Raw genomic sequence first — 7,637 nt, 5'->3', positions numbered from 1 at the left:
GAAATTTTATTTTTTATTATTTATTATTATTATTATTATTATTATTATTATTATTATTAATTTTCAGACAATCAAAGCAGTGTATTGAGCATTCAAGACCAATTAAAGTGTTCACACATTTTTTTCATATACCAAGAAACTATAGAAAGTTGTTCAAACTATAATACTTTCAATACAAATACTACATCTACTAGAAAATACTTGTAGTGATACAAAGAGCGGTGAACCCATAAAACTATTCTTACGCAGGCGTTTCAAGCTCGAATCCACAGAAAGACCGCCGGCCTCAAAAAGAATTCCCTTTCTGCAGGGCACGCTCTAGGGATTTTCTTAGGGTTTGTCAGGTTTCATTCGTGATTGCCCTGAGACTCCCCTGGCTTCAAGGCATTCAAAGGCATACCCTGCTTCTCATAATACTCAATTTGTCGAGTCCCCTGGTCGAAATTGAGCTCGTAACTGAGAGCATCGTACCCAAACCTCGATGGTCAGGAAGTGCATATCGTTTTTCCGTCGTTCTTTACCCTGCAGGCAAAGTTTTCAATTTGGGTCAGTTGCAGCAGCCACTGGCATCCTCCACTATGGATTTCGACCATTCTCCAGCACGCCTGACACTGTTCCATCCCTTGCGCCACCAATTGTAAGGATCCCCGTCAGACGGATCCGCCCCAGGATTCGATCGCTTGACCTTATGAAACCGGGAGGTTCGAAGGAGTGAGCATTCGTCGTCTGCCCATGGTAACAGCAGAAGAGAATCCCTGCGATTGTGGGATGGCGAGGGCGAATGTGCTCAACATCCATCTCGTCGGATGGATTCGATTTGTGGATCGGGGGAGGCCACATTTGATCGAGAGATTCGAACGTTGTGCGTTGGGTCATTTTAAGGATAAGACTGGAAATGGTGGCTTAAGCGCTGAAGCGCCAGGAATTGGGATTTTTTTCGAATACTGGAAATGGTGGCTCACAGTGAATGAGAGAAGAGAATAAAAGCAGCGGTAGCATGCCTATATAGCCTGAAAATCCATTTGGATGAAAGCGTTTGAATCAAAAGGCGGACACGCAAATGTGGGGGTTATGTGTCACCATAGAGGACAGCGAGTTTATTGAAGATATGTCTTAGTTCAGAAGCATGGTTGGGAGTCGTGAGTCAATTTACGCAGAAGCCGACGAATGAGACATCTAGATTAGATGCTGCATACAGAATCCTCAGATATCTGAAGAGTTCAAGCAAGGTTTTTTTCAGATGACAGGAGATTCCGATGTGGGTAGGAGATGCGCAGGACAGGAAATCCATTGTATTATCATTGGAGTCTATATTGTGGAAGAAGCAAGAGCTTGAAAGTCTTTGATCAAGGAAGGGCGAAATCAAGTGCTTTCGCTAAGATTAGGGCGATTACCGCCTTCCCCATCTCAAAACACGGCAGATTGGTACCATTTGCAGAAAAATCTCGGGGCGAGTTCTCGACGCTAGGACTTCACTCACCAGCATCCTTCATTGTTTCTGCAATAGCCTTGTTCCATTCTTCTGAACATATTCGTGTGATTGTGTGCTGTATGGTTGGATTTTTTTTTATTTTTAACTTTGGTTTTTTTTTGTGTTTTGTATTTCAATTTTTCTTTTTTATTAATTTTTTTTTGTTTATTGTGAAAAATTATTAAAAAAATGAAATGTAACCTATCTAAAAAAGCCATTTTTTTTCAAAAAGAATTGTTTTAACAATAATATATATATATATATATATATATATATATATATATATATATTATTATTATTATTATTATTATGTGGGAATTTTTTTTTATTTTTTTTTATTTTTAAAAAACTAAAATTTAAAAAGACTAAGTTTTATCTAAAAAAAATTTAAGATGATTTTTCACTCATTCACAAAATTCTTTATTGTCGCATTGCAGATTAGTTCTCCAGCAAGAGTATTTTTATTTGAAATAAATCAATAGATTTTCTGATCTTCCAGATCGCACGAAGTGCGGGAAGAGAGCATACTAATCTCTTGATTTTTTTTTTTTTATTTATGCAGGTTAGCGTGGATGGATAAAACACTATTAAAATCTGCGACAAAAAAAGAAAAACACAATTAAGATCTGCGACAAAACCTTGCATTATCTATACTCTTTCTGCAATGTCACGGGGGCATTTAGACTCTCGGAAGACAAATCTTTCTGATAATCAGGGTCCTAGCTCACCCGTGATACAGAAACAAGACATAGAAATGCAAAGATGAAACAGTTCTTTTTATTCATGATGATTTATTTTTGGAAAACAAAACTAAAAAATTCTAATGATAATGACTTCTAATGAGATCTCATTTTTATTTTTCTACTCTATTCTACATTAACTTAAAAGATGTTTTATTTTCTAAGTAAAAGCATGCTTCCAATGAAGCCATCTACAGACTAAAAATTCGAACATGTTCACATCAAGATTTAAAAATTTTACATTATGTTTTGCAAGTATGTGAGAATCCTGTCTTAGAGTTGGCTCAAGGTTATTGTCCTTGCTCTCCAAGAAGTACCTGTTCAACATTGTCAAATTCATCATCCGTAGATGGATTAGTGAGAAATGGGGGGTTTAAAATAAAAACTAAATTTAAAATAACTATACACGAAAATAAAAATGCTCCAAACTTTGAACTCCTTTACGAATCTGCTATCACCAAGTTCCACAAATTAGTCCATAACAACAAATGCATAAAAACAATTACTAAATCCTTCTAGTTGCACTTCCCCGGCAACGGCGCCAAAATGTATGGTCTAAAATGCGGATGTAAATTAGAGTTTAATTTAATGTCAACCCGGAAAGGTAAACTTAGAAGTGCTTATCTAAAATATATAGATCTAGAAAGATTCCTAATTTGTCCAAGATCTTAAAGTCCCCTTACAGGAACATATTCATTAAGATCTCTTTCAGTAACTAATCAAGTTTAGATCTAACAATTGTTTGAGATCTATGATTCTCTTACAAGAACATATTCTACAAGATCTCTTCCAAAATTCGATCATCTAATTAGAACTTAAAAGCAGAAATGAAATAAACCTAGATCTAATAATTGTATGAGATCTTACGGTTCTCTTACAAGAACACCTTCAAATAAGATTCTTCCAATATTAGAACATTTAACAAAACTTGAAAGCTGAAATCAAACAAAAACATAAAATAAATTATAAACAAATAAGCATACAAGTGAGGCCATGGGGGCCCTCCATAACTCCACAAGCTCGCCACTTCAATGGAGACTCAGATGTAGAAGCAAAATTGAAGTATGATCCTTTATTTCAAAATCTCCATTACAAACCAACTCTAAAATTACAACACTAAGCTTGTAAGATTACATACTCCAAAATTCTAAGATTACAAAAACTTCCAGATTACAAATGGAGGAGATTGTACTCCTATTTATACAATGGGATGAGTAACAAACTCATAATGATCATCCACTAATCTACTTTCCCATTATTACAAAATATGATCCCACAAATCTCTCAAACATTTTTAACAACTTTCCCATTATTACAAAATATGATCCCTTTGAATCCTCCATAAATCTCTCACATATCTTGGATAAAATATGCCAACCAAATCCTCCATGAGCTTCTCCTTAGGAATTGGATAAGATATGCCAACCAAATCCTCCATGATTTTCTCCTTAGGAATAGGATAAGATATGCCAACCAAATTCTCCATGATTTTCTCCTTAGGAATAGGCTTGCATAATTATCTCCTTAATATGGTGGAGGAGATATTAATTCTTCACATATTTCTTACACATCACAAAACTCACATATTCTTGAGATATATATAAAAATATGTATATTTTCAAATATTTAATCATAAATTCACTTGTAATACAAAAATGAATAAAATGGAAAATAAGAAGGTGAAACCCAAATGTATTTATGAAAATGATATGATAAAAAGTTAATGGGATGATGAGATGTAAGGAATAGTAAAGAAAAAAGTGGATGAAAATATGACATTTCTGAGTCCCAACAGCCCCCAACCCTCCTTTTCTGCCCTAGGCTCACTAGTTCCTTCCTCTTCACATCCAATAACTTAATATTATGAGCAGGTGGAATATTTTTAAATAAATATCTGTTATTGCAACAATTTTCTCATCAGTTTTTTCATGTGATTTGTAACACATTTATTTCCACTCATTTTTCCTTGCTCACAGGCGCTCTGCCGAGCACCTCGTGGTCAATTTAAAAGAATTGACTGATTAATAATTGAAGAGATAACGAACCTCGTGGTCAACTTAAAAGAATTGACTGATTAATAATTAAAGAGATGACGAGCACACATGTCAGAGGAATCACAGAGCATCAGGTCAATACTGGTGGCTACAGCATTTCCATTCATTTGATATTCCTCAGCTTCATTCAAGTCCTTTTAGCCTTTTTAAATGTAGCTGAGCCCTGTGCGTCATCAGTTCAATACTCAATAGGCTTGGTCTCTTTCGCGAATTCGTCATCAATTCGATTCTTGACAGATGTTCTTGCAGTGCCGAGTCTCGGCTGAGGTTCTTTCGGTGAATCTTTTCTTCATTTAGTTTCGATTTAGTCTACGCAAAAGTTCTGGCGGTGAATTTTCCTTCAATTAGTCAAGTGTTCGAATCTCAGTAGAGCATCTTGTGGCAAATTTTAGTTCCTTAAGTTTTGTGGTGAATTTTCGTGCATTTAATAATCAGTTCGAGTCTTTGCATAGATACTTTTGAATTTTTCAGGTTAACTCTTAGAATATAGGTTCTCGTGCTTAATTTTTCCTCATTAAGTTATCAATCTGAGTTTCCGCGGATGATCTTTTGGTGAAATTTCAATCACGTAAGTCATCAGTTTGAGTATTGTCAGAGCTTCCTTTTGGTGAATTTTCTTTCCTTAATTCATGAGATCGGACTCCCCGCACAGATTCTTGTGGTGGAATTCTATCCTTCAAGCCGTCAGTTTAAGTCTTGGTAAAGCTTCTTTCGGTGAAATCCCATTCTTCAAGCCGTCAGTTTAAGTCTCGGTAAAGCTTGTTTCGGTGAAATTCCATTCGTCAAGTCGTCAGTTCAAGTCTCAGCATAGGTTCTTTTGGTGAATTTTCCTCCGTGGAGTCCTCGGCTTGACTCTGCACAGGTTCTTGTGGTGAATTTCTTTTCATTCAGCCATCAGTTCCACTCTCCCAGTGGTTCTTTTAGGGAATTATCCTGCATTAGAGTTGGCTGAATTGTTGTGCAAAAAGAATCCGATCGGTTAATCATGTCAGATACAAAAAACACCTATCCAATCCCAGATGCAGGTGCGTGCGCAGGATTGTGAAACTCAATTACTTCGAGACCTTTGTGCATTTCTAAAGAATCACTAAATATAATGAGGTGAGACATGCTTGGTGGTTGCAGGGTACCCTCAAAAAGTGCCACCGGTTGTTGCGCCGCCGCAGTATTCGCAGGCGACTACCATGGCATCAGAGTCGCACTGTCTAGATGGCTTTCTAGAAGGATGGTATGCCATTTTCTTCCTTAAGGCTGATTTCAGCCAGGTTGAAACGATTCTTTTTAGGGTTTCTATAGTACTGATTGGGGTTTCTATGGGAAATTTTGCTTGCAGCATTTCTTGCATGTGTTTCTTGTGCCTACTAGACGGTTGCTGTGATCTGAGCAGCTTGTGTAATTGTTGATCAGTCCAGAAGAGTCAGAGATCACAACATTGACGAATGGAATTATAATGTTGGTTTAATGGTTAAAGAATATGGGTTCCTTTGTAGAAGGTCAGAGTTTGATTGCTGTGATCTAAATACCTTTGTGTAATTGATTATGTACCTGTTAATTAACGGTTATTCTAAAACAAGTGCAGTATTGCGGCTTAGTTTTTACCATTCAGGTTTGGATAAAGGTAATAATCATAAAGAATTGATTCAATATGTAATAAGCTTTTTTCAAACACAATGTATGATATGTTATAGTTAAATTTGTATGATAGAGGAGGATTAATAACTAAGAAACTATGTATTAGCGTAGACAACATAGTTAAGCAGAGAAATTTGTATGTTTTAGGTAGGTATTTCACACTGCTGGCACTAAATACTCAACATGTTTGGAAAACTTTGTCAATTATTTATTGATGCAGGATAATTATCGCATGTAGAGATGTATTTCATAATGGAAATGTGTAATTTCTTCTCTGCTCATTTCGAGTTAATATTTGTTTTTTTTAAATAAAAATAGTATCGAATATGCATGGTTTAAACTGTTTTTATTTTAAAAGGAAGAGATGAGCATATAAACCATCACACATCTCTTTCATATTGGGTTGTAGAATAAACTGCTACACACAAGTTAAATCAATTTTAAAAGAAACAAAATAATTAAAATAATAATAATAATAATTAATTTTATATTTTCACTTTCGAGTGTGAGGAAGATATATAATTTTCATACTTTTTAAAAATATTTGAATACAAAACTTAAATAAAGTAAATAATTTAAACTTATGATTTTAAAAAATCTATATCAGATTTAAAACAAAATTGACTAGACAAAATGGTCATATATATATATGTATATATGAAAAACTAATATATCATATAATTATATATTCATCTTAACTAAAATATTTTTTATGATTAAAATATTTGAAATAGTTTTTTGGATTTATACCCCTTCAAAAAAAACTTCTTAAAATGTAAATATTTTTTAGATTTATACACTTTAAAAAAATTAATCTTTCATCACCCCATATTTACTAAATCTATAATTAAAATAAATCAATACTAATTAAAAATAACTATGTCTTCATGAATATGGTCTCTTTATCAATTTCAAGATTATGATATCCAACGTTTCCCATCACCAGAATAACTTTCTTAAACACAATTTTCAAAATTGTTCCATGTTTTCCCTTCAAAGTGTTGGCCACCTGCCATTCATAGCACAAGAAACTATTTATCTAGTGGACGAGATCAAGGGTCATAGATTTAATCTATGGATAAGTAGAAATAGTAGATTTTTATTTTTTTAAATCGGATTTTGGCAGATTACTTACTTCTTTTTTAAATCGGATTTTGGCAGAAATCCTTAGGCCCTTAACAAAACAAAAATGTGTCTAATACCAGGCTATCTATATAAGATTTTCTCCACGAATTGGGCCATCTTATCACTAATTCCTCCTTTTATACGATGAACTAATAAAGTCTTCAAACATGTGTTAATAAGTCGTTGGTGGCTCAAATTTAGTGTTTGAATGAACGCATCCCTTTCCCGGTCTTTGAGTGACCACATCCCTTTCCCACCATGCTAGTGCATGATTTTCAATATTAAAATAGGGAAAAGAAAAGCTCTATGCTTTGATCACTGTTTTCACATTAAAATTAGACTCCAAATGTTTTAACCACCTTTTGAATTTGAGGGAATAAATCTCACATACATGTGCCTGGATGGTTATCTTTATTTCCATCTTGAATGTTGCTTTATTTTTGTTGTAATCTCTTTTTTGTTAGGTTTTTTTTTTTTTCTTGTATTCACTTTCTTCATTTTCAAAACTCAATTTATGAGTTAGTTTTTTTCATTTTTTTTCAATGTCATTGAGCAACCAAAGCAATGATGTTCTTGTTCAACTTAAACATGCTTATGGTCAAACAAGGCATATGT

At 34.1% G+C, this 7,637-nt stretch overlaps 1 long non-coding RNA gene and 1 pseudogene across 1 annotated transcript; one reads left to right on the top strand and one right to left on the bottom strand.

Annotated features, from left to right (window-relative positions):
• Positions 1–347: 347 nt before the first annotated feature.
• Positions 348–840, bottom strand: LOC149138936 (uncharacterized; annotated as a pseudogene).
• Positions 841–4,413: 3,573 nt separating this feature from the next.
• On the top strand, positions 4,414–5,878 carry LOC149138935 (uncharacterized). The gene is made up of 3 exons (XR_016264838.1): positions 4,414–5,290; positions 5,391–5,493; positions 5,599–5,878. It is a non-coding gene; the product is annotated as an uncharacterized LOC149138935 (long non-coding RNA).
• Positions 5,879–7,637: the final 1,759 nt, after the last annotated feature.

The sequence above is a fragment of the Pinus tabuliformis genome, chromosome X, assembly GCF_031772625.1.
Source record: "Pinus tabuliformis cultivar Carrire ecotype Pingquan chromosome X, CPIR1, whole genome shotgun sequence".
In the NCBI taxonomy this organism is placed as follows: domain Eukaryota; kingdom Viridiplantae; phylum Streptophyta; class Pinopsida; order Pinales; family Pinaceae; genus Pinus; species Pinus tabuliformis.
This window is presented reverse-complemented; position numbering and strand designations above follow the sequence as displayed.